General features: G+C 35.3%; 1 protein-coding gene and 1 pseudogene across 1 annotated transcript in view; one reads left to right on the top strand and one right to left on the bottom strand.

The window, feature by feature from the left end:
* ROBO2 (roundabout guidance receptor 2) overlaps positions 1–21,116 on the bottom strand; it is a 608,353-nt gene that overhangs the window by 331,322 nt on the left and 255,915 nt on the right. The window lies entirely within an intron of this gene.
* LOC144232792 (transcription factor BTF3 pseudogene) lies at positions 19,165–19,648 on the top strand (annotated as a pseudogene).

The raw sequence follows: 21,116 nt of genomic DNA, 5'->3' as shown, positions 1-21,116 counted from the left end.
TGGGATTTGATTGAACAAAAATATTTTAAAATATCTCAAGCTGTTTGGCAAATCTCAAAAATGCCAAGCGATTTCCAAGTCTACTCACAACATCCTTTGTCTAACACATGAGTCTTTCAAAGCATGAAAGTGTGTGTGTGTGTGTGTGTGTGTGTGTGTGAGAGAGAGAGAGAGAGAGACAGAGAGAGAGAGAGACAGAGAGAGAGAGAGAGAGAGAGAGAGAAAGAGAGAATGAAACAATGGGCTTTTTAACCATCTTCAGAAATTTCACCTATAAAAACAAACTAAAGAAAAACATTGCTCAATTTGCTAAAAACTTGTTATTAGTATTGCAAATATTTATCAAGTAAAAGTTCAGGTCTCCACACAAGTAGATTCCAAAGGTATGTACTTGGTGTGATTAAGTGATGCCAAAATTATTTGACATGAATTTTCTTAATCAAATGGCATATTTTCTACAGAAAAACTATCCCTTTCAGTCAATTTGGGGAGAAGGCACAGGTAAAAATGTAAATGTGTTACTCTATTAGGATGGAACAGTTCCTCAGATCACATACTTGATATCAGGGGCTTGAAATAACAGTTGTAGGAAACAATTAAATCTCAATTCAGGAGAGCAGACAAGAACATTAAGGAGCATGAAGGCATTTTCAAGGAAGGGTTGATGTGTTTGGGGCATGAAGGCCATTGTCTTAGGCAGGTGGAGATCGTTGGATAGTGAAAGTAGGGTAAGCATGGGTGTTTTCTAGAATAGAGAATGTGTTTATGGACATATGGGCAAATAAAACTTTATTTCATGCAAGTAATCATGCCTATTTTTGATACCTGTAATTATTATATACATACGTGTGTAAGTGTATATATATAGATATATACATACACACATTTACATAATGTATACTTCACATATATACTTTATATATGTGTGTATACACATACATTATATATAACAAATATATGTATCACTGCAAGTATAAGGGTACTACATATGTGTGTGTGTGTGTGTGTAGTGTCATAATGAAAATCTGAGAGACTATAAACTTGAAAATATCTATATGTCTATAGAATATGCATAAAATAGAGTCATTGAAACAATTAAGGATATTATCTAAATAGATGTTCATATATCTCCTGACATCCCCATTTCTTTACTTATGGTCACCAATTTGCCAAATTTGCTTCTGATCTTGTCTTCAGATGTGTGTTCCTTTACATCAGTGTGCAACTCTGCCATCAAAAGCTTTCTTAAGCAGTATGTTAGGCAAATGATATTTCCAATTAGAACTGATCACTTCCAACTGACTTCAGAATAAAACCAGAACTCTGACTGTGTTAATTCTCCCATCACCATGGCTTCTGTTGAGGCAGACTTTCTCAGCAGTACTTTTAATGTATCTCCTCATTCTGTCTCCTTTAAGTACACAATAGAGTGAGAAATGTAACTTCCTCCAAGAAACACTAGGTTAAGAAATCAAACTTAAACACAAAAACATCATTTCATCAGACAAATTTTGACTACCTGGCATTATGAGAATGAATCTATAATTTTGTAAAATTATAATATATTCATGTGTGTGACCCAGGGATCAAGAACCTCATCTTCTCTCATTTGATAATTTATCATGGTATGAACTTGATCAAGGTTTGCTTTAGCAAAGTTATTAAAGAATGTGTTCCATTCAGCTCTGCCCAGGAAAGTCCTCTATACTTGAAGCCCCATTTTCCCTGACTGCTCAGAACCACTCTCTGGGGCTCCTTCGACTTTGGTAAAACCTCTATACTGTGCCTAATCTCTTGATCAATTCATCCAAACTTCTGTGCTTCACTGACCTCGCTGGCACTCAGGCCACCCAGTCCTTGGTGTACTCCCCTGGTCCTTTATACATATTTCTACCAGCTCTGTCTCATTGCTTACCCATCTATTCACTATATGCCTCTCTTATGTCTTCTTTGTATTTCTTCCACAGTGTCAAGGGCATAGCACATTCTCGGTATTGCTTAAATACTTCCCAACTGGATAAATGAAATAAACTCAAGTTATAATTACAACTCTGAACTCACGTCAAGTTCCATTAATTTTTAGCTATCAAGTTCCATTAATTTTTAGCTATCTGGTGATTATACCGCCTCTCTCTAAAATTTTTATCATTCTGACATACTTCAAATATAAAGATAAGCGTTTCAAATATAACCACCACCCATTTACACACTTATACTTTTAAATTACTTTAAAATATCTTATAAATGTGGGGAAATGCAGACCCATTCTACTACCTATCTTGATAATCAATTGAAGTTCCCTCATTTGGAACTATGTGTTGTATTTGCGGGTTACTGGAGGAGAAATACTATTATTTTTTCATTAAAATTAAGTTTAGTAATTGAAAAGATTCCCAAGTTTTAAGGAACTCAGTTTTAGTTGCAAGCCACATTCATGAACATATTTAATAAATTAGAAATCTTAGATAATGATGTTTTTAAAAGATAATGAAAGGAAGTTTTCAAAAATTGGATCATAGTCTATAACTGAAATACCACCTTTGATCACTAGAGGGATGCTACTTTCAAACTCACTAAAGAAGAATTTTGTCCCCCTTGTGATTCAACAAGTCCCCATCCTTGTCTACTCAAGTATTTGGTCAACATACTAATTAGTATCCTTTATTAACAATAAACATGATAATGTTTAATCAAGTAAGAGTGCTGTTTTCTAAGAGCTAGAAACAAAGAATCATATAACTGGCAACTGCTATTTGCGTCCCTCTAGAGGCAAAAGGAAATCTATAATTTGCCTTGAGAAAGTGGAAAGAGATCAGAGGCAAAAGACAGAAGCGGCACCAAAGTGCACTCTTATTCCTTTACCATCTGTCACAATCCCTGTCATTCCCCAAAGGCCATGTTTAAAAATGAGACAAAAGGGACCCCCTAAGAACTTGAAAAAGGTAAGAGTTCTGAATCAAACTGAATATTAAAATTCAACAATACAAGCTAGAAACTGCTAGAAATCAAGAAAAAATATCTTCTAAGCCCATAGTGAGATGGGTTTTAAAACATGTAGGGAAAGAAGAAGGGAATGAACCCAAAATAAAACCTTTAGAACTATGTATTTCATAGGGAATGACTTTATGTCTTGAAATTTATTTAGAGTATTGGATTAAAATGTAGAGCTATCATTTCAGATCATTTCAAGAATTATTATACTGCTATGATTTGAACAGATGAATTCATATTACATGTAATAAATTTATAATTGTTCAGCTGTTATTACCAACAAAAACCAACCAGGCACACAAATGCAGCAGTAAGTAATGGACTGACCACGTTATCTTTTCAGGCTCTCAGCTCTCTACCACTTGGGGGCAGACTAAATAGCATCAGTAAAAGGAGGATACCCAACATTCTCAACAGATTCTATAAGTGACTTTTATAATATAAATGGGTGAGTGGAAGCCAAATAACTTCCATTTGAATCTATGTCATATATAACTGGAGAATGAAAGCAGTATGATACAGCCAAAGTATAATTTGAATAATTCCATACTGAAATTTTATATGAAAAAAGAATAATGCCCTAGGCATTAGTGATAGTGGAAAAAGATACTCAAGAGTCTTTGTTTTTTCTTTCTGTTTTCCTATACTCTGGAGAGATTTCCACTAAAGCTGTCTTACCAAAAGAAGAGTCAGTTGTAGTACAAACTTCCCAGCCAATGGACAGATCTCAGATGGATAAATCTCAATGACCACACAAAGGTTTAGGCTGTATTGATAGTCAATGCTTGTTCTTCCAGTCAGCACGGGCAATCAGGTTTCTGTTTGCAGCAAGTCTAGGCAGGTCCAAAACCAAATCCTCCTCTTACTTAAATTAGGAGATTTCTGTAGGTACACCTAGTCAATGACTGATGCCATTATAACAAAATTCTGTCTTTCTAGGCATGGAAGAAATGTAAAACATAGAATATATAACATATCTCTGATCATGATTATATTAACATATAAGCAAAATGTATCAGAGTTCTGTGGATTCATCTTTTGCTTTCTTTAGATTCGAAGGATGGTTTTCTGAACACATGACACATGAGCAGTTATGCTCATAATGGACTTGGCCAATGCCCATATTGTCAATGTAGTAAGACCGAATTAAAATGAAGAGTGGAAACATAATTACCTTCCAGGTATTGTAATATTGGACAAGGAGCACAGGCTAATAAAGATCATTGACTTAGTCATGTCTCTAAAAGATGGATCCACATATGTAAATGGAAAAATATAGAGATTGATAGACGATGAACAGTAACCACTCTTATCTTAGAGAAGAACCTTAAAGGCCCTAAAATAATTCTGATGACCTAATGTACAATAATTTGATAAATATTATTACCTTGACATTGATTTTAATAAAACCATCAATAATCTTTAATTTCTCAATCATAAAATGTAGGGAAAAAAACGCTGGTGGCAGCACCAACTAATTACAGAATGATTATTATATCCTAAGCATCATGTCCGGTCATTCACCGGCACATGTATTGTCTAATTTAGGATGTGATCTTGTGAATTAGGTACCATCTTCTTTAAAAAAAAAACAACAACAACAAACTGAGGTTTAAAAGTGTTAAGTAATTTGTACAAATGGTGTGGCCCTGGTTTGAATTTAAGTCAGTTTCACTTTGGAACCTATAATTTCAATTTACACTGTCTCTTGTTAATTATAACTCTGGTTTGCTGAAATTCCAGCCCAGTGAAATAGCAATTATAAGTAATAGAAATATTATATCATTATTATCCATTATGATAAAATAGCCCTCCTTGGCAGAGACCACCAGTTTTTGGAGTAATACTTTTATTCTCCTTTTCTTTGTTTATTAATAGAGCCCTAGTTTTGGGAGCAGGAATAATAAGCAGTGACAAAACTATACCACACAGCCTTCCTCGCAATGTGTGGTCTTCTGATAAAATGCTGGGTAAAAACTTTAAGCAAGAACACCTGCTTTTCTTAAAAGGCGGCAGACTCACTAGCCACTTACCCTTTAGGTTTTTGTCATTCTCATTATTCTCAAATAAATTGCTGTGAAGACCTTCTTGCAAAGCATGCAGTTAATTACGAGAGGAAGTCCAAAAAAACTGCAAACACCTTGGGTGCATTAATCCATAATTTCTTTATGACATTTACTTTTAGACATATTTTACTAGGGGCTGAATAAAGTCCCTAACTGATAATAGCTTGGTTTTCTTAAATGTAAGGAAGTGGAAGATATAAACTCAAAGTCACTTCTAGCTCTTAAATTTTAGGACTTTATTAGATTAAGCATCCCAAAGATAAGGAGAGACAAACAATTCAACTTCACAAGCATTACTGTTTGGTCCAACACTGTAAAATTTGATTAAGTAAAGCCCAGACTTGTTTGAATTCATCACAGAATGCCATTTACCCTTGGACCTTGTAACTCAAATATGTGAAAGCAGTTTGATCAGATAAAATCAATGTGGTCTGAATAATGAAATTTAATTTCCATTTAAAATTGGGTGCTTGTTTATATACCGTCACACATACAATGCTTCTATTTATGTAGTTGCATTAAGACTGATCTGCAAACTAGACCTTCATGCAGTTCCAAGTTCACAATGTTTGTAAAGGTCAATTTTGTTTTCTCCATTTTACAAAAATGGAAACTGAGGCTTTGGAGACATGAGGTAACTTTATAAGTCATGGTAAAGTGGTCTAGTAGTCTTCTCCTTGGACCACATTTTATTAGTAGTAGTAGTACTACTGTTACTATTATTATTTAGAATATCACCGTACTTAGAAAATAATGGTAATAATTTAGCTAGGCAGATAAATATAAAATCTCCAAACAGATTGATTTGAAATCTATTGTAAAATATATATATATATATATATATATATATATATACACCACTGAAATGCAGCCAAAAAGTCCAAAAGAAAAGCCCATTTTTTAATAAAACAACCTACAACCATATTCTCTGTGGCAGTGTTACTTTCCAATGAATTGAATAAAACAACTTTGTGGTAACAATTTCCCACCCAAAATGGACTGATACATGTTGCTTTGTGTACCATCTTGTTGAAATATAAAAACTAGACGACATAATTTAACAGTTCCCTGTCAGCCCTCTGATGTTAGGACTCTATGATTCATAGTGTATGCTCTCTGATACTTACAAACGATGTGTAAAACACAGAAACTGTTAGTCTCAGGAAATGGCCAGAAAATATGCCTGAATTCTTTGATGGTAGAATTTCATGTGTAAGTCTTACTCCTGTTGAATCAATGTCATAATCATTGGGCTTAGTTACTAATGACACATTCACTAGTGTTTGTTTTGATAAGACAAGCAAGTCACCTTAAAACAAAATGAAATAAAACTCCCCAAAACAAATGAACAAACACATCAATAGTATATAGAAGACAACCCTGTTGAAAGAAAACAAGGCCAATGCAAGAAACAGTTTTTAAAAGGAGTTTAATTTTTAAATACGGAGTCAAGTCAGCATCTTGACTAAATAAGATTGATAGAAATGGATCGCTACTGGGGTTGGCAATTTGTAGTTAGTATCTGTATAATCATTATCATGGTGTGTCAAATGGTTTTGATTGCCCCTTCCTTCCAGACACATGGCTAGGTTCTCTTCTGGCTTCTTTATGGTTTTGTGTGACCATGTGACTTGTAGCCTATGGGTTGTGAGAGAATATGACACGTGTTACCATAAATGAAAGATTTGTGCTGACGTGATAGCCTCTGGAACTCTCCTTTCCCTATGCCATTGTCATCAGGGTGTCAACATTCTTTCCCCCTCCACACTGAAGGAAAGTCAAGGCCCCAGTCAACTTGCTATAGGTACTTAACCCTAAGGAGTGATTAAAAACAAACAAACAAACAAACAAAACGACCAAACTTCTTTTGCTTTAAAACCACTGAAATTTTCAGATAGTTTGTTACCACAGAATCCCTAACCCATCCTGACTGATAAAATAAATAAAAATTGGTACTTGAAGTAATGTATGTACACTTATGCTTTATCTTGTTCCTTTAATGTTTCTGTGATGGAGAGTGGAGTAGGTTATATCATTTTCATATAGGAGGCATTTTCTTTTATTGAAAACAGCTGCCACGTTCCAATTAGACATTTTTGAAAATGAAGATAAGCTTCGTACTGTCAGCTGTGAAAATAAGCATAACTCTAAAAGCCATCAGGCAAGTCGGATAAAGTTTGTAGATTTATATATTTGGTGATAATTAAGACTTCTGAAGTTAAAAAAAATGTGTGTGTTGAATAATTTCCATGAGTATTTGACATATTGAATTCTGACATGAGGTTTTCTATTTCACTCTCATGATAAAGAAGGACTATATCCTCTCTCTGCTCAGAGTAGACAATTTTCACTCACTAATAATACAAACGATGTGTACTTTCCACTCTAGACATTTAAAGTTTAATAGAAGAAAACATTCAGGCATCAAACTCTTCAGCTTGTTTGAGGAATCTATCTTTTACACTTTATGGCCAGAGAACAAAAATGATGAATTATCTGAGTTTTCTGGGTATGCTCACTCAAAATACTGAAAGGAGACATGGGTTTCTATTTTACTGTCTTATGACTTCCATAATGCTTTATTTATGAACTGAAAGATAAGACAAAAAGATCTCAATCACTTTCTCTTGTGTTCTGGATTAGACATAGGAATGTGAACTTTTCTATTTCTCTAAGGGCGTATATAAAACTGGCTTCATTAAATGCTTCCAGATAATACAGATAAAGTTTATCATTGGCAAACAATACATGGATGATATGATGCATAGTGGGGATCAAAACTTACCTGAAGTCACTAGCAGGTTGTTTTAAAAATAGCTCAGATATGGGGGGGGGGATGAGTAAAGGGAATCAAAAGGCACAAACTTCTAGTTATAAAATAAATAAGTCATAGGATTGAAATTTATTGCCTACTGACTCTAGTTAATAATTTTGAAATTATTATTATTATTAATAAGTTTGAAATTTGCTAAGAAATTAGATCATAAAGTCCACATCATAAATAAATAAATAAATAAATAAATAGTACATATGTATGGTGACTAACGTTAACCAGACTTATGGTGGCAATCATTTCTCAATGTATGCAAATACTGAACCATTATGTTGCATACATGAAATTAATGTAATGTTATATGTCACTTACAGCTCAACAAGGATGAAAACAATTAAAAACATAGCCTAGGTATGTAATAACAAAGCTATTCAGTAAACAAATCATTTCTAGTCTTGTTTTTTTGTTTAAGTTTATTTATTTATTTTTAGAGACAGAGCACAAGTGTGGGTGGGGTGGGAGGCAGAGAGAGAGAGAGAGGGATACAGAGAATCCCAAGCAGGCTCAGTGCTGTCAGTGCAAAGTCCAACAAGAGGCTCAAAGTCACAAACCCTGAGATCATGACCTGAGCCAAAGTCAAGGGTCAGACTCTGGACTGACTGAGCAACCCAGGTGCCCCAGTACTTTTTTTAAATTATTGTATTTTTTAGAAAGAAAGAGAGAAAATACAAGTTGGGGGAAGGGGGAGAAACAGAGAGAGAGAGGAGAAAGAGAGAGGGAAAGAGAGAGAGAGAGAGAGAAAGAGAGAGAGAGAGAATCTTAAGCAAGCTCCTCATTCAGTGCAGAGACCAATGTGGGGGGTCAGTCTCACCACCCTGGGATCATGACCTAAGCCAAAATCAAGAATTAGACACTCAACCAACTAGAGCCACCCAGTCACTCTCTGTACTGTTTTTACTTACATAGTATCAAATATTGTAAAAATAATATGAAAAAAAATCTAGTTCAACTGGCTTTCATATATATAAATAACTGCGAAAGGAGGTAACCTTTTTAGAAACTGTAAGTTTTCTGAATTATTTGTTTTGAGAGAGGGTGATGAGGAAGTGAGATAGTTGCTTATAGAGAACAACTGATTATGGGAAAGAATTTGTGATCAAAATTAATGCACACCCTACTCTCAAATAGAGCAAGAACCTTGATACATAAGTAATTTTGCTTTTGAAATGAATCCAGTTGAATTCCAGTGTCCTGTGGGGAATAATGATGGCCATGATGATTACTATATGAGGTCTTTCATTAAATATTGACTAATTTTTTATTCTTAATCATTGAGCCAGTGGCTTCAAAATATTTTCAGCAATTATATTCTCACCAAAGATGATGATAACCTTAGCCAGATGTTTTAAGGGGGAACAACAGAAGTCAATTAAATAGTCATATATATTGCTAATTGACTGTATGCTGGAAAACCCTGTTGTGCAAAAATGTGGCTCATCTTCTCTGATGTTGGCTGTAGCAACATTTTTCTAGATATGTCTCTTAAGGTAAAGGAAACAAAAGCAACAATAAACTATCGGGGCTACATCAAAATCCAAAGCGTTTGTGCAGCAAAAAAATCATAAATAAGAAAAAGGCAAACTACTAAAAGATATTTGCAAATGATATATCCAATAAGGTGTTAATATTCAAAACAGATAAAGAACTTACATAACACAACACCAAAAGAATACCCAAATAATCCAGTTCCAGAAGGACAGAGGACCTGAACAGGCATTTTTCAAATATAGCAAACAGCCAACAGACACATAAAAAGATGTTCAACATCACCCATCATCAGGGAAATGGGAATCCAAACCACAGTGAGATATGACCTTACACCTGTCAAAATGGCCAGAATCAAAAAAAAAAACTAGAAATAACAAATGTTGGCAATGATGTGGAAAATAAAGAATTCTCATGCAATGTTGATTGGGAGATAATTTAGTACATCCACTGTGGCAAACAGTATGGAGATGTCTCAAAAAATTTAAAACCATATGATCTAATATATGAAATCTAATGATCTAATATAAGAAATACCATATAATCTAATAATTCCACTATTGGGTATTTACCCAAAACCAGACACTAATTCAAAAAGATATGTGCATCCCTACTTATCACAGCATTGTTTACAATAGCCAAAATATGGAAGCAACTGAAGTATTTATCAATAGAAGAAGGGATAAATACACACACACACACATACACACACACACACACACACACACACACACACACACACTGGAATATTACTCAGCCATACAAAAGGATGAGATCTTGTCATTTACACCAACATGGATTGACTTTGAGGGTATTATACTAACTGAAATAAGTCAGAGAATGACAAATATCATATGATTTCACTTATATGTGGAACCTAGTAAACAAAACAAATGGATAAACAAACAAAAAGTAGAATCTGACCTACAAATACAGAGGACCAACTGATGACTGCCAAAGGACAGGAGGAGTAAGAGTGGGAGATGTACAAAATGGTTGAAGGGGAGTGGGAAATACAGGCTTCCAGTTATGGAAAAATATAGTCATGGGAGTAAAAGGTACAGCATAGGAGATATAGTCAATGGTACTATAATAGCATTTGGTGACAGATGGTAGTTACACTTGTGAGCACAGCATAATGTACACGTTATTGAATCACTCACTGTGTTGTACACCTGAAACTAATGTAATATTTGTGTCAACTATTCCCAAAAATCAATTGAAAAAATGGCTTATCTATGAAATCTGAGAAATCATATCAAAGATATACTTGATCAGAGTTATTGAAAACAGTAACTTTTGTTCTAGTGTACATACAAATATACACAATTGTTGGGGATGCTAGCTATATATAGTTGTGTGACCTTTCGCAAAAACTAGAAACAAACCTGGAAGGAATGAGTACGTAAATTACAGCCCAGGCAACTTATGAGGGAAAAAAATAGAAATGAATACATACATTGGGGTAAATCTCTTATCACCAAAATTGATTTTTTCATGCATCTTGGATTTTGTTTTGATTCAATAAATTAAATGAGTCAGAAAATGAATTTAAATCTACCCACAAAAATTCATAATAAAATGTATAGTGGATTACTTCTGCTATGACATTTCAATTCACTCATCAGAAGACATCTGATTACTCATGAGTGCTTATATTACATTAGCCTCTTTACTTGTGACAAAAAGCTGTATCAGGACTAATCCATTATGGGTTGTTGTTGTTGTTTTTTTCCACTTAAAGCTCAACACTACTATCTACATTACATTCTATATTTAAATGGTAAGACACTGAATTGGTAAATCTTGCTATATTATATAAGGTTGTTCTATTTTTTTTATCTCTCAGAATACTGAATAATTGCTATGATAACAGAGCTTGAGTCTTCAGTGAAATAAGAGTATATGAATTTCTGTAATATCATTTAATTTTGAAACACCTCAAGTGGAAAGAAATGTACAATTTTTCTGAAGGTCACATTAGCTCTCCCTGGATTTTTTTTTTCTTTTTTTTAGAACCAGGTTTGAACTGAACAGCAAGGTGAATAGACACAGAGAAAATCTTTTCTTCTCATATATCCTAAACTGTAGAGATTCGATATCCCAGACAGACCTGGAGGCATTGTCTTGCTTTCTTATTTGTTTTAGTATTCATAGGACACAAAAGAGAAATTAATTTCTCCTAAAGTGGTCTCCAAAAAGATCTTTCTCAATTTAATTTCTCATAAATCTTCAACTGGCTGCAATGCTCTATTAAAGATGTAGGGAATATAATTTAACCTAAAACTTTTTTTCAGAGACTATCAGACTATAAATGCTTAATTTTGTTAATGTTTTCAGATTTAGCTTCCTAACACGACAGCTAATTTTGCCATAAATGGACTATGGATTTGAGTTTACATGTACTTAAACATCTGGCTTGTGATCCAATGAAAGATATTTAAAATAAGAGGAGAATGTATTTTCTAAACCATTAGAATCATAGAAAAGGCCATCTTACTCTGAATGGAGAATCTCTGGATAGCCACCCTTCATAGAAAATGAACTTGAAGTTTTCAAACTTGCTTTTTGAGAGACAGAGAGAGGGAGAATGAGCAGGGTAAGAGGGACAGAGAGAGGGACGGAGAGATAATTTTAAGCAGGGTTCATGCCCAGTACCAAGTCCAACATGGGGCTTGATCTCACAATGCTGAGATCATGACCTGAGCAGAAATCAAGTAGGATGATTAACTGACTGAGCCACCAAGGTGCCCATTCAAACTTTTTCAATACAAGGAAGAGCAAATATCTAACTACCACTTTTCTCCCATTTTCATTTACTCTGAGTTGTCTGCAGAAGAAGAGTACAAATTAGGGAATGAAGAAAATCATTTTTAGCATTACATTCTTCTAAGCTTTACTTTCGTTGCTTTTCAAGTTTCATTGCTTGAAATATCAGAGTCATCCCCGCAGCGGACACAGATATGGTTCTTGCTGACAGAAATGGTTGATTCTTCCTGGCATTGTCCAGGGGGAGATTTCAGTGTGGTCACTGTCTCTAGAGATGGAAAGATTTACATTTCGTCTTTTGCAAACAGGGCATTGCTTTCACTCCTCTGGGAAGGAAACCAAAATGACTGGTCCGGAGATTAATTTGGAAGCCAAGTTATTAGGAGTAGAGCTGCCAGATAATCAAATTTAATGCAAATATTTCTATTTGTTAAATCTGGCAATTCTAGTTATGAGCCTTTCATCATCATCCAGTGGCTTCTTCTGGAGAGTGCAGATGAAGGGATCTCTCCAGAAGCCGGAAGCACCAGGCACACTAGACAATCAACAGGAGCTCTTTCAACTGCCTCTAGAGTTACGTCATGTATGCTCAAAGCTGCCAGTATTTTGTAAAATAACATATTTAAAGTGATAAGGTATCCTTTTTGAGACTGGGGAGGAGGTAGAGAGGATGCATTTTTTTTTTTTAAGTTGACTTGCTTATTTTGAGAGGGAGCTAGAGTGCGAGCAGGGAAGGACATAGAGAGAGAATCCCAAGCAGGTTCTGCACCAGCAGGCAGCATGGAGCCCAATGCAGGGCTTGAACTCTCGAATCCTGAGATATGACCTGCGCCGAAACCAAGAGTCGTATGCTTAACCCACTGAGCCACCCAGGTGCCCTGAGGATGCATTATTGAACATTTTTCAAGGATAACTAGCATGAAAACTGATATTCTACATCGTGAAATGCAGAGATAATGCCTTTCAGACATGACGTCTTTGTTCCTAATAGGAGCCAAACAACATCAGTATGACATTGGATTTTTAAGCAAAGTTTTCTAAAGGTTTTAGTGACTTGAAAACACAGTGAGTAGGAGAGCACATTCTTCTAGCTCTTGTAACTAAACTGTGAGATCTCAATTAAGAATTTTTGTTATTACAGAACCATAGCAGGGAGATAAATTTCTCCCACATACATACTGACATAAAAAAGTCTTATGTTAGGTGGTTTATGTCTCTATCTTTTTCAAAGAATGATTTATTTTCAAAGCTCAATTTGGCTTTCAGAAAATAGTTTATTGATCTATTAGTGAACTTATCTCTTGAAATAGTGTCACACTGCATTTTTTAAATGTATGTTTAACAGAAGCTAAGATTTTGGTCTAGAAGAAACACTGCAATGTGTTTAATGTGAGATATAGTTCATCATACTAATAACCATACTTTACAATTTTGAGTCTTGCATATCCTTTGCTTTGCCCAATAACTGAATGCTTTAAAAAGATTTTTCAAAAGATTTTTTAAAGATTTTGGGTTTATGTTTTATTAATCAAATTCCATTCCATATGTATCAACAGAACTCTCAATAAACAAACACACGCGCGCGCGCGCACACACACACACACACACACACGTGGGAGAGTTCCGAAAGGTAATTTTTACACAATTAGAATAAAGTAATATTTTGAAATATGTTTAAACAGGGTTCTTTTAAAATACAATATTACATAAGTATATCACTGGTTACTGAATAAATGAATACATTTTACAGTATTTACTATTTGAGCAAACTTGAAAACTGAAATAAAAATATATTTATTTTCATTTAACATTTAAATTATTCTTCTACTTCTATTGTGGCTATGTGATAGAGTGGGAAAATAGGATATTGTCATTATTTCCTCTACCCAAAATATTTCCAAAAATAAACTTATTTTATTACAGAAAAGAAATTATCTGAAATAAATATATACAGCATAAATTATTTAAATAAATGTTTCTTTTGCCTAAAGAAGAATAAAGGATATATACACATACACATTCCTAGGTAAATATTCAGGATTTTACTTAATTTAGATATCATAAAACTAATTTCTTATTTCATCTGAACACCTCTGGAAAAATTTGAATTCTGTAGTATTATTTTTGCATGGAAGTCCAGCAATTATTCAAAATTTGAAGTAAGTTTTTGTTTATTTTCTTGATTCTTTTTTGTGGCCTCTTTTGTACTGATGGCAAATGATAACTTTAAAATAGGCACTAAAAAAATAAAATAGGTACTGAACTTGGAGCGAAGATGCTACCCTTCAGGCTGAGGATGTGTTTTGTGTTTTGTTTTGTTTGTTTTTATCATAGGCCTTAATTCAATTTTGACAATGCCCATGTGAACCTGGGTGAATTCACAGGTTTAAATTTAATGTTTCAGAACTGAAGAATAGGGAGAGACCAACAATATCTCAACACCACGAACAATATTCTTCTACCCTTTTTACATCCCATCTGAGAACATCATCCACAACATGTCAGCTTATACCGCTGACGTATTGCTGTGCATGGCACATTCTGGGACTTGGATATGTAGGCAACCTTCAGTTTTATAGTCTAACACTGAGAAAGAGCAATCAGGGTGATCCGCTAAGAAATCAAATGAGGCATGCGTCCACAAGGGCAGCTGAAATTCCTTGGTTTACACCTCTGTTAGAAATACAGCATTTAAAAATTCCACAACGACACTTGGATACTTACTGTATATTTTTACAATTGCACTTGGAGATTATTTACTTTTCAACTGTTGCAAAACAAGGGTCAAAATCTCCGTAAAATCGGAGCAAAACCGCCATCTACTTTTATTGTGCAACTTTTCAAACAGCAGTGCTTAAATTAACTCATTACTGAAGACAACTGATAGAGTCCTTATGAGCAATAAATATCCCCAGAGGAGTCAAAGAGCTAGGAAAGTAGACTACTTAAAGACCAGTTATAACAAAACCCAAAGAGAAATAACTAATGCAGTTTAGAGAACTGATCATTTTAGTGTGCAATCCAACAGACTTACAGATGCATTTGCCAAAAACTACATTTACCTACATATCCTCAACCTATCGGACACATTACAAATAAATTGACTCCTCTCGTAAGAACAATCTTCTAAGCACAATACATAGATACACGTACCAAATTTATCGCACTGCTATTGGACCAGAGAAGATCAAATTTTCTCATACAAATAAACTGAAAATGGTTCTTCCAATTTAAGGCCCATAAAACACTTATTAAAGATAAAAGCAGGTTATTTAGCAATACTGGAGTTCTTGAGATGCACTATGTGTGCACCAGAATGAAATAGAAATTTCAGTGATGGAAAATCATCCTCCTTCCCTCTCGATAGTGTAATAACCTTTTAAATCACGTTTGACATTTGTAAGTTGAGTGAGCTGGCAGCCCTGTAAAGTCTATGTGGTAATATATGTGGTAAACCTTTTCTGGAGCAGTAATCTCATTGCTGTGTCTAACGGCTCTCACTTCATGTGGCCGACTGGGCCCCATGAGACTTATTTGACTCTGCCTTTCTCGAGCCACTGGTTGCTAATGTTCCTTATTATGAGGAAAGCAGAAACGTGCCTTCAGGCAATGGCCACTCTGCTAGAGGTACAACCACCAGCCAACCTTCTGCTGAGCTGTTTTGTTTTAAACTATTAAATATGCACATGCGTTATACAAAGGGAGTTCTTTGTGCTTCAAAAAACAATATGACGGTGATATTTACTCTGCTCCAATTGCTAATCTGACAAGCTCCATCTGGTAAGCAGACCCTTTATCTTCCCATCACCCTAAATCTCTGAAGGAAAGTGGACACTAGTGGCATATGTCCATGGCTGGTCCTTATGCTTAATGAGGTAGAATATTTATAGGTTTAAACTTTAAGGGTACCTATAAGACACATTACTTGGTGTTGAGAAGGAAAGCTTTTCCACTAAACAGAGCTACATGCGTCCATTTTCTATCACTCTGCTTTTCATTTAGAAAGGAAGCCCAGCAATGTATCAATGTACAAAGGTGAAGTGGAGATTTAATTCTTCTTAAAACATTGCTTGATTCAGCATTCCCAGAAAAACCTCAGCTTATCCCGAGTTCTTGACTTCTCATTTTTATTTTAATTGTCTTCTCAATGATCTGTCTTTCCTACTCAACGGTAAGCTTTGTGAAGGCAAGACATATCTATTATTTCATACACTGACACAGTAGATGCTGTCTAATATTAGTTGATGAATAAATGTAGACATTTCCACTCTGTTATAAACATGGAATATTTATATTATAGGAATATAGATGGTGTCAAAACAATACTTCTACCCTATCCCCATATCAAATATATGGGTTGGGTTTGTTTTGTTTTTTGTTTTTTTTTTTTTTTTGCTTTTCACAGTTTACTAGAGTTTCATTTATCTTGGGGCTTCATTATCTTGGGGGTTTCAAAACAATTAACATAGTTTACTTCACGGTTCCTGAGTCAGTTCACAAGTGGGTGAACAGGGTAGTTCTGGCTCAATGTCTTTCACCAGTTGCAGATAGATTTCAGCCATTGTAGAGTCATTTTAAGGATTGACTGGAGCTAGAAAATCTGTTTCCAACTAGACTCACTCACCCAAGTAGTTTAGCTAGCAAGTTGATGCTGGCTGTGGTCAGGAGCTATCAGATTCTTCCAGCTAACCTATTGTGCTTTGTAGCAATATAGAAAGACCTTGGCTTGGATGTACTATTACTTACTCATATCTAGAAACGAATGTGTATTCTGAGGGAATTAGTAAAACCTAGCATTGAATTTGGTAGCATGAAGTTCAGGAATGGAGGGGCTAAAATTAGCTATTTGTTCATTTTCAAGAAAGAAATATTAGTGATGTTTTCTATCAGATGTGGATGGAAAAAATGTGAACAGAAAGAGCACATTCCCTTACTCAATTTGTATTTTATATACAACCTAAAGCTGACTTTATCCTATTGGGATGCAAAGGTATCTACGACTTTGAATAGAAGTGGGAAATAAATGATGAAATTTCCTTGGCCATTTTCTGGGTGACTTTCTCACTACAAAGGTCACAGCCAGAGGCTGTTGTTGCCTTTCAAGTACGTATTTCAGCTATATTAATGTATTTTTATTTAGAAGATATTTAGCACATTTTCCAATAAATATTTGAAAGTACAGTTGATTTTATGGGATTAAAGTGCTACCTACTGCACAAATGAGGCACTTGAAATTACAGTTGATTTTAAAGCTTTCAAAATAATAGAATGATTCATAACACAGTAGAAGAGATTTGGAAATATGGCATTATCACCTAGATTTGGTGCCCATAATTACCAAAACTTTTAGGAATTTATAGCTCAAGAGGTGCCTGGGTGGCTCAGTTGATTAAGCATCTGACTTCCGCTCAGGTCATGATCTCACGGTTCATGAGTTCAAGCCCCGCAATGGGCTCTGGGCTGACAGGCCAGAGCCTGGAATGTGCTTCACATTCTGTGTCACCTTCTCTCTCTTCCCCTCCCCTATCACACACTCTCTCTCTCTCTCAAAAATAAATAATCATTAAAAAATAATAAATAAAAATTTAAAGCTCAAGATGTTTGTTAAATATATGGAAATATATAAGGGTACACTTACTGGTTTATTGGTTTTATTTGCTTAGCAAGTACAACTTAAAATTATTTGAGAATGATTGTGAAAAGTGAAGGGTTAAGCCTAATACTTATGTATGTGTGAAGAGAAGTGAGGCTTTAGTCAGAAATATAACTGTATGCTTAAATTAAGTGCTTACTATGAACAAGACACTATTCTCAGTAATTTATTGGTGTTAGTTCCATCAATCTTTACAACCACCTTATGGGATTGGTACTATTATTATATTCATCTCATTAATGACAAAACAGGCTCAGAGAGGTCAAGCAACTTGCCTGAGGACACACAGCTAGTGTGTGCCAAAACTTAGCAGTTTAGCTACAGTTCCACATTTAGCCACCACCACGTTTAGCCATGTTTAGCCACCATGCTCTGGTAATATCTGAAGTCACAAATTTGACAAATGGCTTCTGGACTAAGAAGAAGTTTCATTTCAGCCATTATTAGGAGTCCAGGGGAGGGGATAGAAAAGGGAATTTTTCATTTGCAAATAGAAATGTCTATTTTGCAAATAGATGATATACAAAAACTTTTATTTTTGTACACATGTGAATTTAGATATCCATAATTATATGTGTGATAGGATCTCATTAAATATTTGATGAATGGGTATACTGATACATGAGTAAATACATGGATCTCTGTATAAAATATACCTATATTATTCTATCATTATGAAAGCTACATATGAATAGTTAGAATCCACTATTGAGTATCATTTCATAAATTGCATCTTGCTAATGAAATTGATTATATTATCAGCAATGATGGAATCTAATTAGCATCTCTCTCAGTCACCATTAGTAATTATCTTGACAAGAACATTACTACTAACAATAACAACATCTTAGGGGATCGGCATGAAAATTATGAATAAAAATATGTTTAGAAAAGTATGTCATCCTTTTAAATCAGTATTGTGTAGTTTAAATTTTTAAAATGCACCTATTATTTCAGTGTAGGTTCAAGACAAATCCCCAACTGCCTCTATTTCAGCCAGATTATAGCCCTTAAGCCTCTCCTATAAAGAAATTCCGGATATACCCATTATCCAAAATGCAGAAGTTTTAATGAAAAAACAAAAACAAAAACTTGAGGTGGAGAGAAAGAGAGAGAAAAGAAAAGTAAAAGGTCACATGGTTTATTCAAAAGTGAAACAGAACACGTAGGTGCCTCAGTCCATTGAGCATCGGACTCTTGATTTCAGCTTAGGGCATGATCCCAAGTTCATAGGGTGGAGCACCCCGCCCCACCCTAGCTGCCATCTTGCGTGGGCACGTGTCTGCGCCTAATCTCAGCTGGTCCACCAGAGACCCCCTGAGTGCCAACCCTAGTCCCCAGCGCGGTCCCATCTCCGCTCCAACAAGATGAAAGAAACTATCCTGAACCGGGAGAAACTCGCCAAACTGCAAGCACACGTGCGCATTGGGGGGAAAGGAACTGCTCGCACAAAGAAGCAGGTGGTTCACAGAACAGCTACAGCAGATGATAAAAAACTTCACTTCTCCTTAAAGAAGTTAAGGGTAAACAAGATCTCAGGTACTGAGGAAGTGAACATGTTCACAAACCAAGGGACAGTGATCCACTTTAACAAGCCTCAAGTTCAGGCATCCCTGGCGCGAACACTTGCACCGTCGCAGGCCACGCTGAGACAAAGCAGCCGACAGAGATGCTACCCGGTGTCTTACACCAGCTCGGTGCAGACAGTCTGACCAGTTTAAGAAGGCTGCCTAAAGCTCCGCCAGACAACCTGTGGATGGAAAGGCACCAGTTGCTACCGGAGAGGAGGAGGAGGAAGTTCCAGATCTTGTGGAGAATCTTGATGAAGCTTCCAAGAATGAAGCAAACTAAATTGAGTCAACTTCTGAAGAAGATAAAACTTAAAGAAGTTACTGGGAGCTGCTATTTTATATTTTGACTGCTTTGTAAAAATGTTGTTCATGGATCTGATAAAATCGAGATCTCTAATATTTTTAAGCCCAAGCTCCTTGGACACTGCCGCTCTTTTCAGTACTTGCTTATACACAATTCATTCTTTGCAGCTAATTAAGCTGAAGAAGCCTGGGAATAAAGTTTGAAACAAGATTAATAAAGTTCTTTGCCTAGTTAAAAGAGAGAGAGAGAGAGAGAGAGATTCTCTCTCTGCCCTTCACTACCCCACCCCCACCAGCTCATGCATGTGCTCTCTCCCTCCCTCTCAAAAAAAAAAAAGTCACCTGACTGGCTCAGTCTGTAAAGCCTGCTACTCTTGATAGTGTTAGGAGTTCAAGCCCCACACTGGGCAAGGAGTGTAAGAAAGAAAGAAAAGAACGAAAAGAACGAAAAGAACGAAAGAAAGAACGAAAGAACGAAAGAACGAAAGAACGAAAGGAAGAAAGGAAGAAAGAAAGAAAGAAAGAAAGAAAGAAAGAAAGAAAGAAAGAAAGAAAGAAAAACGTAAAGGATGCCAAATGGGAAAATGACTGGGTTTAATGTCCCACACTTTTTTCTTCCTCTTACCAAAAACTTACTTTTTTTCCTTTCAGCCTGTTAGCAATAGTATCTTGTGTAGCATAGCAGAGACAGAACTAAAAATTCCAAAGACTAATGTAAAAATAACCTTTTTAAAATTAGAAAAAAGAACAGATGGGTTGGGCTGCTACATTCATGCTTCCTACATTGTACTAAATTGAGTTAAAAGGAATAACCATCTCTTGGGGTCCCTGCCTAGATATCCAGTTAGAGCCTGAATCTTAAGCTAGTATTGATTATCTTTAATTCTGAGTGGCTGCACTATAGACTAAATTAACTGTCTCAATAACTCTTTCTTTGAATATATTTTGGAATATGGAAGAGACTTTTTGCAAATGGATAAAACTCTATGCAGAGTTCAACAGCTTAAACAAGAGCAATCACAAACATGTGATTTCCCTACAGCATTATATATTAAATTCTGTATCAATTTCTTTTTGGCTCTGAATCTATGCTAATCTGCAAAAGTGATTAAAGTTACGGCATATGCATTGCTACCCATGTTGTGTATACACCATATATAACACGTATGGCAGATTTATATGTTTATGGGTGAAAGAATGAGTTATTTTTTCAAAGTATGAGAAAATGATGAGTGTTATGGAAATATTTGCATTCCATATTTATTTTCATGAGTCTGCCTTTTTCTGTGTCACCCAGGCTCAGAATCTTTGAAGTAACTTGGAGTCCCCATCTTCCTTATTTTAGTTCCGTCTAATTGGCAGACCTTGCCTGTCATTCCTCTGCTCTTTCATCTGTGTCATAGGCTTTATTCTTACAGCTGCTTCTCTACTCCCACTCTCAATTA

Source organism: Crocuta crocuta, unplaced genomic scaffold (genome assembly GCF_008692635.1).
Source record: "Crocuta crocuta isolate KB4526 unplaced genomic scaffold, BGI_CrCroc_1.0 scaffold174, whole genome shotgun sequence".
Lineage (NCBI taxonomy): Eukaryota > Metazoa > Chordata > Mammalia > Carnivora > Hyaenidae > Crocuta > Crocuta crocuta.
The sequence above is the reverse complement of the archived record's forward strand: the minus strand, read 5'-3'. Positions and strand labels throughout refer to the sequence as shown.